Here is a 14,154-nt window from a genome sequence, read left to right on the forward strand (position 1 = left end):
TAAGATTTGTCACTCCGATTGTCGGAGAGGTACCTCTAGGCCCTCTCGGTAATACACATCACATAAGCCTTGCAAGCATTGCAACTAATGAGTTAGTTGTGAGATGATGTATTACGGAACGAGTAAAGAGACTTGCCGGTAACGAGATTGAACTAGGTATGGGATACCGACGATCGAATCTCGGGCAAGTAACATGCCGATGACAAAGGGAACAACGTATGTTGTTATGCGGTCTGACCGATAAAAGATCTTCGTAGAATATGTAGGAGCCAATATGAGCATCCAGGTTCCGCTATTGGTTATTGACCGGAGACATGTCTCGGTCATGTCTACATTGTTCTCGAACCCATAGGGTCCGCACGCTTAAGGTTTCGATGACAGTTATATTATGAGTTTATGAGTTTTGATGTACCGAAGTTAGTTCGGAGTCCCAGATGTGATCACGGACATGACGAGGAGTCTCGAAATGGTCGAGACATAAAGATTGATATATTGGACAGCTATATTCGGACACCGGAAGTGTTCTGGGGAAGTTTCGGATAAAACCGGAGCACCGGGGGGTTACCGGAACCCCCCGGGGGGTTAATGGGCCTCATGGGCCTAAAGTGGAGAAGAGGAGGGGCTGCCAGGGCAGGCCGCGTGCCCCCTCTCCCCCTAGTCTGAATTGGACAAGGAGGAAGGGGCGGCGCCCCCCCCCCCTTTTTCCTTCTCTCCTTCCCCCTCTCCTACTTGGAGAAGGAAAGGGAGGGGAGTCCTACTCCCGGTAGGAGTAGGACTCCTCCTGCGCGCCTCCTACTAGGGCCGGCCGCACCCCCCCCTTGGATCCGTTATATACGGAGGCAAGGGGCACCCTAGAGACACAAGTTGATCCACGTGATCATATTCTTAGCCGTGTGCGGTGCCCCCTTCCACCATAGTCCTCGATAATATTGTAGCGGTGCTTAGGCGAAGCCCTGCAACAGTAGTACATCAAGATCATCACCACGCCGTCGTGCTGACGGAACTCTTCCCCGACACTTTGCTGGATCGGAGTCCGGGGATCGTCATCAAGCTGAACGTGTGCTAGAACTCGGAGGTGCCGTAGTTTCGGTGCTTGATCGGTCGGGCCGTGAAGACGTACGACTACATTAACCAAGTTAACACTTCCGTTGTCGATCTACAAGGGTACGTAGATCACACTCTCCCCCTCTCGTTGCTATGCATCACCATGATCTTGCATGTGCGTAGGAATTTTTTTGAAATTACTACGAAACCCAACAGTGGCATCCGAGCCTAGGTTATATATGTTGATGTTATATGCACGAGTAGAACACAAGTGAGTTGTGGGCGATGTAAGTCATACTGCTTACCAGCATGTCATACTTTGGTTCGGCGGTATTGTTGGACGAAGCGGCCCGGACCGACATTACGCGTACGCTTACGCGAGACCGGTTCTCCCGACGTGCTTTGCACATAGGTGGCTTGCAGGTGACAATTTCTCCAACTTTAGTTGAACCGAGTGTGGCTACGCCCGGTCCTTGCGAAGGTTAAAACAGCACCAACTTGACAAACTATCGTTGTGGTTTTGATGCGTAGGTAAGATTGGTTCTTGCTTAAGCCCGTAGCAGCCACGTAAAACTTGCAACAACAAAGTAGAGGACGTCTAACTTGTTTTTGCAGGGCATGTTGTGATGTGATATGGTCAAGACATGACGCTAAATTTTATTGTATGAGATGATCATGTTTTGTAACCGAGTTATCGGCAACTGGCAGGAGCCATATGGTTGTCGCTTTATTGTATGCAATGCAATCGCGCTGTAATGCTTTACTTTATCACTAAGCGGTAGCGATAGTCATGGAAGCATAAGATTGGCGAGACGACAACGATGCTACGATGGAGATCAAGGTGTCGCGCCGGTGACGATGGTGATCACGACGGTGCTTCGAAGATGGAGATCACAAGCACAAGATGATGATGGCCATATCATATCACTTATATTGATTGTATGTGATGTTTATCTTTTATGCATCTTATCTTGCTTTAATTGACGGTAGCATTATAAGATGATCTCTCACTAATTATCAAGAAGTGTTCTCCCTGAGTATGCACCGTTGCGAAAGTTCTTCGTGCTGAGACACCACGTGATGATCGGGTGTGATAGGCTCTACGTTCAAATACAACGGGTGCAAAACAGTTGCACACGCGGAATACTCAGGTTATACTTGACGAGCCAAGCATATACAAATATGGCCTCGGAACACGAAGACCGAAAGGTCAAGCGTGAATCATATAGTAGATATGATCAACATAGTGATGTTCACCAATGAAACTACTCCATCTCACGTGATGATCGGACATGGTTTAGTTGATTTGGATCACGTAATCACTTAGAGGATTATAGGGATGTTTATCTAAGTGGGAGTTCTTTAAGTAAATTAATTGAACCTAAATTTATCATGAAACTTAGTACCTGATAGTATCTTCCTTGTTTTTGCTTGATTGTAGATAGATGGCTCGTGCTGTTGTTCCGTTGAATTTTAATGCGTTCCTTGAGAAATCAAAGTTGAAAGATGATGGTAGCAATTACACGGACTGGGTCCGTAACTTGAGGATTATCCTCATTGCTGCACAGAAGAATTACGTCCTGGAAGCACTGCTGGGTGCCAGGCCTGCTGCTGGAGCAACACCAGATGTTATGAATGTCTGGCAGAGCAAAGCTGATGACTACTCGATAGTTCAGTGTGCCATGCTTTACGTCTTAGAATCGGGACTTCAACGACGTTTTGAACGTCATGGAGCATATGAGATGTTCCAGGAGTTGAAGTTAATATTTCAAGCAAATGCCCGGATTGAGAGATATGAAGTCTCCAATAAGTTCTATAGCTGCAAGATGGAGGAGGACAGTTCTGTCAGTGAGCATATACTCAAAATGTCTGGGTATAATAATCACTTGATTCAATTGGGAGTTAATCTTCCAGATGATTGTGTCATTGACAGAATTCTCCAATCACTGCCACCAAGCTACAAGAGCTTCGTGATGAACTATAATATGCAAGGGATGAATAAGACTATTCCCGAGCTCTTCGCAATGCTGAAAGCTGCGGAGGTAGAAATCAAGAAGGAGCATCAAGTGTTGATGGTCAACAAGACCACTAGTTACCCCTCAAAAAAAACAAGACCACTAGTTTCAAGAAAAAGGGCAAAGGGAAGAAGAAGGGGAACTTCAAAAAGAACAGCAAGCAAGTTGCTACTCAAGAGAAGAAACCCAAACCTGGACCTAAGCCTGAAACTGAGTGCTTCTACTGCAAGCAGACTGGTCACTGGAAGCGGAACTGCCCCAAGTATTTGGCGGATAAGAAGGATGGCAAGGTGAACAAAGGTATATGTGATATACATGTTATTGATATGTACCTTACTAATGCTCGCAGTAGTACCTGGGTATTTGATACTGGTTCTGTTGCTAATATTTGCAACTCGAAACAGGGACTACGGATTAAGCGAAGATTGGCTAAGGATGAGGTGACGATGCGCGTGGGAAACGGTTCCAAAGTCGATGTGATCGCAGTCGGCACGCTACCTCTACATCTACCTTCGGGATTAATATTAGACCTAAATAATTGTTATTTGGTGCCAGCGTTAAGCATGAACATTATATCTGGATCTTGTTTGATGCGAGACGGTTATTCATTTAAATCTGAGAATAATGGTTGTTCTATTTATATGAGTAATATGTTTTATGGTCATGCACCCTTAAAGAGTGGTCTATTTTTATTGAATCTCGATAGTAGTGACACACATATTCATAGTGTTGAAACCAAAAGATGCAGAGTTGATAATGATAGTGCAACTTATTTGTGGCACTGCCGTTTAGGTCATATCGGTGTAAAGCGCATGAAGAAACTCCATACTGATGGACTTTTGGAACCACTTGATTATGAATCACTTGGTACTTGCGAACCGTGCCTCATGGGCAAGATGACCAAAACACCGTTCTCCGGTACTATGGAGAGAGCAACAGATTTGTTCGAAATCATACATACAGATGTATGTGGTCCCATGAATATTGAGGCTCGTGGCGGATATCGTTATTTTCTCACCTTCACAGATGACTTAAGAAGATATGGGTATATCTACTTAATGAAACACAAGTCTGAAACATTTGAAAAATTCAAAGGATTTCAAAGTGAAGTAGAAAATCATCGTAACAAGAAAATAAAATTCCTACGATCTGATCGTGGAGGAGAATATTTGAGTTAAGAGTTTGGTGTACATTTGAAAAATTGTGGAATAGTTTCGCAACTCACGCCACCTGGAACACCACAGCGTAATGGTGTGTCCGAACGTCGTAATCGTACTTTACTAGATATGGTGCGATCTATGATGTCTCTTACTGATTTACCGCTATCGTTTTGGGGATACGCTCTAGAGACGGCCACATTCACGTTAAATAGGGCACCATCAAAATCCGTTGAGACTACGCCTTATGAACTGTGGTTTGGCAAGAAACCAAAGTTGCGTTTCTGGAAGTTTGGGGCTGCGATGCTTATGTGAAAAAGCTTCAACCTGATAAGCTCGAACCCAAATCGGAGAAATGCGTCTTCATAGGATATCCAAAGGAAACTATTGGATACACCTTCTATCACAGATCCGAAGGCAAGACTTTTGTTGCTAAATTTGGAAACTTTCTAGAGAAGGAGTTTCTCTCGAAAGAAGTGAGTGGGAGGAAAGTAGAACTCGACGAGGTAACTATACCTGCTCCCTTATTGGAAAGTAGTGCATCACAGAAAACTATTTCAGTGACACCTACACCAATTAGTGAGGAAGCTAATGATGATGATCATGAAACTTCAGAACAAGATACTACTGAACCTCGTAGATCAACCAGAGTGAGATCCGCGCCAGAGTGGTACGGTAATCCTGTCCTGGAAGTCATGCTACTAGATAATGATGAACCTACGGACTATGAAGAAGCAATGGTGAACCCAGATTCTGCAAAATGGCTTGAAGCCATGAAATCTGAGATGGGATCCATGTATGAGAACAAAGTATGGACTTTGGTTGACTTGCCTGATGATCGGCAAGCAATTGAGAATAAATGGATCTTCAAGAAGAAGACTGACGCTGACGGTAATATTACTGTCTACAAAGCTCAACTTGTCGCAAAATGTTTTCGACAAGTTCAAGGGATTGACTACGATGAGACCTTCTCACCCGTAGCGATGCTTAAGTCTATCCGGATCATGTTAGCAATTGCCGCATTTTATGATTATGAAACTTGGCAGATGGATGTCAAAACTGCATTTCTGAATGGATTTCTGGAAGAAGAGTTGTATATGATGCAACCACAAGGTTTTGTCGATCCAAAGGGAGCTAACAAAGTGTGCAAGCTCCAGCGATCCATTTATGGACTGGTGCAAGCCTCTCGGAGTTGGAATAAATGCTTTGATAGTGTGATCAAAGCATTTGGTTTTATACAGACTTTTGGAGAAGCCTGTATTTACAAGAAAGTGAGTGGGAGCTCTGTAGCATTTCTGATATTATATGTGGATGACATATTACTAATTGGAAATGATATAGAATTTCTGGATAGCATAAATGGATACTTGAATAAGAGTTTTTCAATGAAATACCTCGGTGAAGCTGCTTACATATTAGGCATTAAAATCTATAGAGATAGATCAAGACGCTTAATTGGACTTTCACAAAGCACATACCTTGACAAAGTTTTGAAGAAGTTCAAAATGGATCAAGCAAAGAAAGGGTTCTTGCCTGTGTTACAAGGTGTGAAGTTGAGCAAGACTCAATGCCCGACCACTGCAGAAGATAGAGAGAAAATGAAAGATGTTCCCTATGCTTCAGCCATAGGCTCTATCATGTATGCAATGCTGTGTACCAGAGCTGATGTGTGCCATGCTATAAGTCTAGCAGGGAGGTACCAAAGTGATCCAGGAGTGGATCACTGGACAGCGGTCAAGAACATCCTGAAATACCTGAAAAGGACTAAGGATATGTTTCTCATATATGGAGGTGACAAAGAGCTCATTGTAAAAGGTTACGTTGATGCAAGCTTTGACATTGATCCGGACGATTCTAAATCGCAAACCGGATACATGTTTACATTAAACGGTGGAGCTGTCAATTGGTGCGGTTCTAAACAAAGCGTTGTAGCGGGATCTACATGTGAAGCGGAGTACATAGCTGCTTCGGAAGCAGCAAATGAAGGAGTCTGGATGAAGGAGTTCATATCCAATCTAGGTGTCATACCTAGTGCATCGGGTCCAATGAAAATCTTTTTTGACAATACTGGTGCAATTGCCTTGGCAAAGGAATCCAGATTTCACAAGAGAACCAAGCACATCAAAAGACACTTCAATTCCATCCGGGATCTAGTCCAGGTGGGAGATATAGAGATTTGCAAGATACATACTGATCTGAATGTTGCAGACCCGTTGACTAAGCCTCTTCCACGAGCAAAACATGATCAACACCAAGGCTCCATGGGTGTTAGAATCATTACTGTGTAATCTAGATTATTGACTCTAGTGCAAGTGGGAGACTGAAGGAAATATGCCCTAGAGGCAATAATAAAGTTATTATTTATTTCCTTATATCATGATAAATGTTTATTGTTCATGCTAGAATTGTATTAACCAGAAACGTAATACATGTGTGAATACATAGACAAACAGAGTGTCACTAGTATGCCTCTACTTGACTAGCTCGTTAATCAAAGATGATAATGTTTCCTAACCATAAACAAAGAGTTGTTATTTGATTAACAGGATCACATCATTAGGTGAATGATCTGATTGACATGACCCATTCCATTAGCTTAGCACCCGATCGTTTAGTATGTTGCTATTGCTTTCTTCATGACTTATACATGTTCCTATGACTATGAGATTATGCAACTCCCGTTTGCCGGAGGAACACTTTATGTGCTACCAAACGTCACAACGTAAATGGGTGATTATAAAGGTGCTCTACAGGTGTCTCCAAAGGTACATGTTGGGTTGGCGTATTTCGAGATTAGGATTTGTCACTCCGATTGTCGGAGAGGTATCTCTGGGCCCTATCGGTAATACACATCACATAAGCCTTGCAAGCATTACAACTAATGAGTTAGTTGTGAGATGATGTATTACGGAACGAGTAAAGAGACTTGCCGGTAACGAGATTGAACTAGGTATGGGATACCGACGATCGAATCTCGGGCAAGTAACATGCCGATGACAAAGGGAACAACATATGTTGTTATGCGGTCTGACCGATAAAAGATCTTCGTAGAATATGTAGGAGCCAATATGAGCATCCAGGTTCCGCTATTGGTTATTGACCGGAGACATGTCTCGGTCATGTCTACATTGTTCTCGAACCCGTAGGGTCCGCATGCTTAAGGTTTCGATGACAGTTATATTTTGAGTTTATGAGTTTTGATGTACCGAAGTTAGTTCGGAGTCCCGGATGTGATCACGGACATGACGAGGAGTCTCAAAATGGTCAAGACATAAAGATTGATATATTGGACGGCTATATTCGGACACTGGAAGTGTTCCGGGGAAGTTTCGGATAAAACCAGAGCACCGGGGGGTTACCGGAACCCCCCGGGGGGTTAATGGGCCTCATGGGCCTAAAGTGGAGAAGAGGAGGTGCTGCCAGGGCAGGCCGCGCGCCCCCTCTCCCCCTAGTCCTAATTGAACAAGGAGGGAGGGGCGGCGCCCCCCCTTTTTCCTTCTCTCCTTCCCCCTCTCCTACTTGGACAAGGAAAGGGAGGGGAGTCCTACTCCCGGTAGGACTAGGACTCCTCCTGCACGCCTCCTACTAGGGCCGGCCGCACCCCCCCTTGGATCCTTTATATACAGAGGCAAGGGGCACCCTAGAGACACAAGTTGATCCACGTGATCATATTCTTAGCCGTGTGCGGTGCCCCCTTCCACCATAGTCCTCGATAATATTGTAGCGGTGCTTAGGCGAAGCCCTGCGACAGTAGTACATCAAGATCGTCACCACGCCGTCGTGCTGACGGAACTCTTCCCCGACACTTTGCTGGATCAGAGTCCGGGGATCATCATCGAGCTGAACGTGTGCTAGAACTCGGAGGTGTCGTAGTTTCGGTGCTTGATCGGTCAGGCCATGAAGACGTACGACTACATCAACCAAGTTAACACTTCCATTGTCGATCTAAAAGGGTACGTAGATCACACTTTCCCCCTCTCGTTGCTATGCATCACCATGATCTTGCATGTGCATTGGAAATTTTTTGAAATTACTATGAAACCCAACACGCAGTACGGAATGACAACAGTGGATCTCAACAATCTTGCGTATGCAGACGAACCATTCGTCCTAGCCAATGATGTGGCACAGGTTTTCTATGTGAAGGACATGTCTACCAAGCCAAGAAAAAGAAAAGATAAGAAAGCGAATGCATCGTACGATGAGCCAAAGCGGTACATAGTTCTTTCTGGGAAGAGAAACATCATGGGAGTGGATGACAAGACAGACATGTCAGAAGATTATGAAAAGTTTGATAAAATTGCTCCATTCACAGTGAATACTGACCTGAGCATCCCGTTAAATGATGAAGATTTTCCATGGTTACGGCGCAAAGGGACACACACGAAGAAAAAGTTTCACACCCAAAGATCTGGGATGTGATCGGCTTCACTATCATCACTTTCTTCTGTGTTTCACACCCAGGAGGGAATCTCTGTAGTAGTTAGGGTAGTTATGTGTTTTGGCATTTGAAACGCGAAGAAATTTTATGTGCAAACAAATTCTTTCATGCCTTTACTGATTTTTAAAGTTAAGTTATTCACAAACTAGTGATTCACACTAATTTCAAATAATTCAAAATTTAAACTATTCAAATTTGGAAACTACGGGCACTAACAGAAAGTTTGGAATTTTTTGTACCTAAAGCAAAAATATTCACAAATAACTCTAAATACATAAAAAACAACTCAAAAATAAATAAAGCAAAAAAAATAAAAAAAGCCCGCCTACTGAGCCAGAGCGGCCTGCATACGACTAGAAACCCAACCTGTTGTTGGGCCAGGATGCAGGCCCGCAAAGGCCCAGTAGGCCCACAGGGCAGCACAGAACATGTAGGCCCAGTAGGCCTGCTTTGGAGAGGAGCTCGAGAGAGCTACCGCACGGGGGGTTATAAACCAGTGCGGACGTCCCTCGGCTAGCGAGGTGGGACTAAACTTGCCGCACCGCACCTGCGCCAGCGCACCCCCTTTAGTACCGGGGAGGGTGATATGATATTCGATCGCGACGACCGAATTGATGAAGTCATGAACTTTGAACATGACGAAGAAAATGTTGATCTTGAAACAACAAAGACCGGCGAGGTATATATATTTATATAAGCAGGCATTTGGTGATCATCACATGTTTTAAATGACTTGAAGATATATTAACGAATCAATCTTTCTTCTTTCATCCATCCGGATCGAGCAAATCTTCAGGCAACAGGACGAAACGAGGCCCGAACAAAAATTTGAAGGAGGGCGTAAAGTACAATATCGAGGCAATCAGACCTAATGGCGAACCATTAGCGCCTAAGAAGATTGCGGACAAGTTTATTCGTCAGTGCGGAGTTCTTGTGAAGGACCAACTCCCGATCTCCCTTCAAGAATGGAGAGATCCGGCAAAGCCACGTCCAGGAGTTACTTTTATCGACGACAGACAAAAACTTCTGCTTTGGGAAACGCTCATGGAGCATTTCACCCTACCAGATCATTTCACAGATGCATATGTGGAGAAAGTAAAGGACGCTGCTCTTAGGAAGATGGTGGTTGCATTCAAGAACCACAAGATTCGTGAATGGGCCAAGTACGTCAAGGAGGAAGGAAGACTCTAGTATTCGAGGGAACACTAGAGAACCAAAGTGCTCATTGGGACGATTTCGTGAAATTCAAGGATTCGGAATTATCTAAGGAACGGTCGAGAATAAACAAGGCCAATGCCGCAAAAAAGGATAAGTTCCATAAGCTGGGGCCAGGTGGCTATGCGGTGGGAATGCCTAAGTGGGATAAGTCTGAGAAAGAGATGCTAGATGCAGGTGTCACTCCAGAAACATTGAGCCGGCCCCCCAGGTGTAGGACTTGGTTCTATGCGCATGGGGGGGAGTTGGACCCGAAGACAGGCAAAGTTTCGAAGAAGGCATGTCTGGATGGAGCCGAAGATAAGCTACTTGTTGCAATAGAAGAGGCTCGATCGAGGTTGTTCGAGCCCAACAGAGAGAACGACGAGCTTACGCGTGCCCTGCAAAATCCTGAACACCCGAGAAGAACACGAGGCATGGACACTATTCCGTGGTATGAGGGGTTTTCGGACTGGAACGCCGACTACAGAACCCGTGCGAGAAAGAAGATTGTGGAGGAGAAGAAGAGGAAGCTAGACTATGAACACCTTCAAGGCCTAGAATCAGCGCACGTGGACTTGGCAGTCAAATTCTAGCGGCAGCAGGAGCAGATCGACTCACTTAGCCAGCAAAGGGGGTCTCAGCAGCTGCAGCAGCTAGCGGATGATCCACCATTGGATAGCATCGTCCCATCCATGCTGAGAAGCAGCGTGGGTTCCGCCCCAGGCGACACATTGCTGGATAGCTACCCAGTGGATGACATCATGGAGAACACTAACTGCGAGCTACACTTCAAAATGAAGAACATATCCATGAAGATGGTGGACGCCCTTACTTTTACAAATCCCCCCGAGGCAACCTTCCATTGCAACCCGATTCCTGCGGGCTATGCTCGTGTCTTGGTTGATGAGGTGGTGGACCAATATTCGAGGCTAGAGCTTGACATTCCTGGAGGTGACGATGAGCACACACTAGGAGAGGCCAACCATCGTATCATCCTATGGAGAAAGGATTGCATCATCTTTCAAAGGCCACCGACACCGCGTCATCTGACTCCTCGTCGCAGTCCGCCACCGAGTCAGCAGACTCCCGCTCCTCCAAGTCCACCAACGCGTCAGGCTACTCCTCCTCCAAGTCCGGCACAGCTTCAGGCCACTCCTCCTCCTCCAAGTCCGGCAAAGCATCAGGCCACTCCTCCTCCAAGTCCGGCACAGCTTCAGGCCACTCCTCCTCCAAGTTCGGCACAGCTTCAGGCCACTCCTCCTCCTCCAACTCAGCCACGTCAACCGTCTTCGCCGCCTCAGCAATCACGAAAGAGAGCCGCCTCAGCTATGGTGCGTAGCGGTACAAGTCGAGGTAGTACTGGAGGTACAGGCGGAGGCAAGCGATTTCAATATGGTCCAAGCCTCGCGCCTCTTCCGTAGAGGCCTTACAACAAGTCTGAGGAGGAAAACGTAGCCATATCGAAGGCCGAGGTGGAAGCCCATTTTGCATCGAAACCGCCACCGCCGCCAAGGGAGAAGGTGCCTGTGGAAAAGATTGACCATTTCATTCGTATGGCTAGAGCACCAGCTCCCAAGCCTGTTGACACAGACTATGAGCGCCACATCAAGAAGTTAAATCGAGCACGTCTACAGAAAGAGGTGAGCTCGAGCTCGAGCAAATCAGCTGGCAAAAGGAGCGGTAAAACCGTTCCCCAGCTGGGAGAACAGGCGGCGCAATCAATCCCCCCGCTTGTTGTGCCAACAACACATGAGAGTAGGCGCGCCCAATATTATTGTGGGCAAACCGTTAACGTTCTCGGGGTGGGCGATGTGGTAATAACCGAGGAGCATATTGCGCAGGCTGAATCAATCGGGATCACTGTTGGACAACTCCTCGATATCGAGCCCATGTCTCCGACTACAGAGGAGGAAATAAAATGGAAATATGTCCGGGGCCAACCTTTGGTTGAGCCAGAGGAGGTCCATAAGCTCCCAACGAGAATGTATGAATTGCATCAATGGTACATGGACATTACCAAGATTTCCAATCGAGAGTCCCTCATGGTGAATGTCAACAAGGATCATTACTACCATGAGAAAGTTGTGACCGTTGAGTATTCAGAACTATTTCAGCTATACAATCAAGACGCACTCGACAAATCTATCGTCAGTTGCTATTGTCTGTAAGTGATTTCTTTCTGTAATTTAAGTCTCAAGCTAGCTGTAGTGATCATTTTGATCAATCATTACCTGTAATTATCCTCACTATATTCTTTTCTGTGGTATTATGCAGGATGAAGATTTATGAAATGAAAAAAGGTGGACGCTATGGCATTGGGTTCATTGACCCAAATATTATTAATGAATACACATGGAAAATAGATCCATATCACGAAAAAAGTGTAGAGGAAAGCATGCTACAGTTCTTCAAGGAACTCAAATACAATGAAGATATACTACTTCCTTACAACTTCCAGTGAGTCACACTTTCTTGTACTACAAATTCTGTTTTTCCCTACTAGCTAGCTACATGTTTTTTCTTACATATGCCCGCTTAATTAAGACATGCAAACGTGTGTGCATGCAGATTTCACTGGATCTTGTTAATCATTAAAGTTGATGAAGGAACAGTTGAAGTACTAGACTCACTACTTAAGAAAGCAAGTGACTACACCATCATGAAGGGGATAGTCAACAGGTAATTTCAATCATTATTAACTATATCTCGGCCTATTTAATTAGTTCGTCATTTCCTGATAACAACTATTTAATAACTCATTTATTCATTTTCTTTGTCAGCGGGCAGGGCTTGGGCAAAGTTCATCGGGGCCACTCCAGGCCCATGGAAACAAAATCTGAAATGGTATCGACCCAAGGTAAGTAATTAAGTAGTACTAGCTAGCTGCCATCTCTTTAATTATCATGCTTGATTAATTATTATCTGATCAAATTCCATTCTTGTAAAGGCCCTGAAGCAGGCGCCGGGGAATGATCTATGTGCATACTACGTTTGCGAGAACATTCGCATGATGGCGTTCGAAAGGAGCAAATCTCAAAGACAGGAGTGGGTATGATATCGATTGTCAGAACACTATTCACAATTTTTACACCATTATCGATATCTAGTCACACAACTAATACACATGCATATTGATCTCCTTCTTAACAGTTCAAAGAGGTGCGGGACAAACTCCTAGCACAGGACCGCATAGAAGCAATTCAAGAGGAAATAGCGGGATTTTTGCTCGACCAGGTCATAGATCCCAAAGGAAAATACTATTACCCGCTACCGCCCCCATGAACCACTTCCAATTGTTATCGTGCTCCGAAGGCACCAATTAGCTAGGCTAATGCCTCTGGCTCCGAATGCCTCTATTCATCAACCAGGGTGTAGAATAAGTTATTCTTCACCCGAGGTAATCTTACGATCATTTCATAATTAAATTACATTTCGAATTTAAATATTTACATTCCTATTGATTCACTACGTAAAATTTGACATAAGAAAACAAAAATATAGGTCATAAGACAAGAAAATTTGCAGTTTATGTGTATTTTAGACTATGTTTTTATGTTTGTAATTTTACATAACATAAAATATTTTTTATGGTGATTATATATTTTCTTACGGTCCCTTTTTGCGTCGGAAATAAGACAAAACTTACGGAACGTAAATTTACAGTGCATTGATGGTAAAATAGAGGAGGGGGTGAAGAATAACTATGCCTCACCCAGGGTGACGAATAGCGCGACCCTATATACCCCCCTCTCAATTTTGACATCAATGCACCGTATTTTTACGTTTCGTAAATTTTATCTTATTTCATACATAAAAAGAGAGCGTAAAAAAATATATACTCACTGTAAAAAATATATTATGTTACGTAAAATTATGAATGTAAAAATATAGTGTAAAATATACTTAAAATGTTATTTTTTTGTATTATAACATATATCTTTGTTTTTTATACCAAATTTTACATATTGAATCAATATGCATGTAACTATTTATATTGTAAACGTAATTTATTTAGAAAGCGATCGTAAGATTACCACGGGTGAAGAATAGCTTATTCTGCACCCTGGTTGATGAATATATATATATATATATATATATATATATATATATATATATATATATATATATATATATATATATATATCTTACGATCATTTCATAATTAAATTACATTTCGAATTCAAATAGTTACATTCCTATTGATTCACTACGTAAAATTTGACATAAAAAAATAAAAATATAGGTCATAAGATAAGAAAATTTGCAGTTTATCTGTATTTTAGACTATGTTTTATGTTTG

The sequence above is a fragment of the Triticum dicoccoides genome, chromosome 7A (genome assembly GCF_002162155.2).
Source record: "Triticum dicoccoides isolate Atlit2015 ecotype Zavitan chromosome 7A, WEW_v2.0, whole genome shotgun sequence".
NCBI lineage: Eukaryota > Viridiplantae > Streptophyta > Magnoliopsida > Poales > Poaceae > Triticum > Triticum dicoccoides.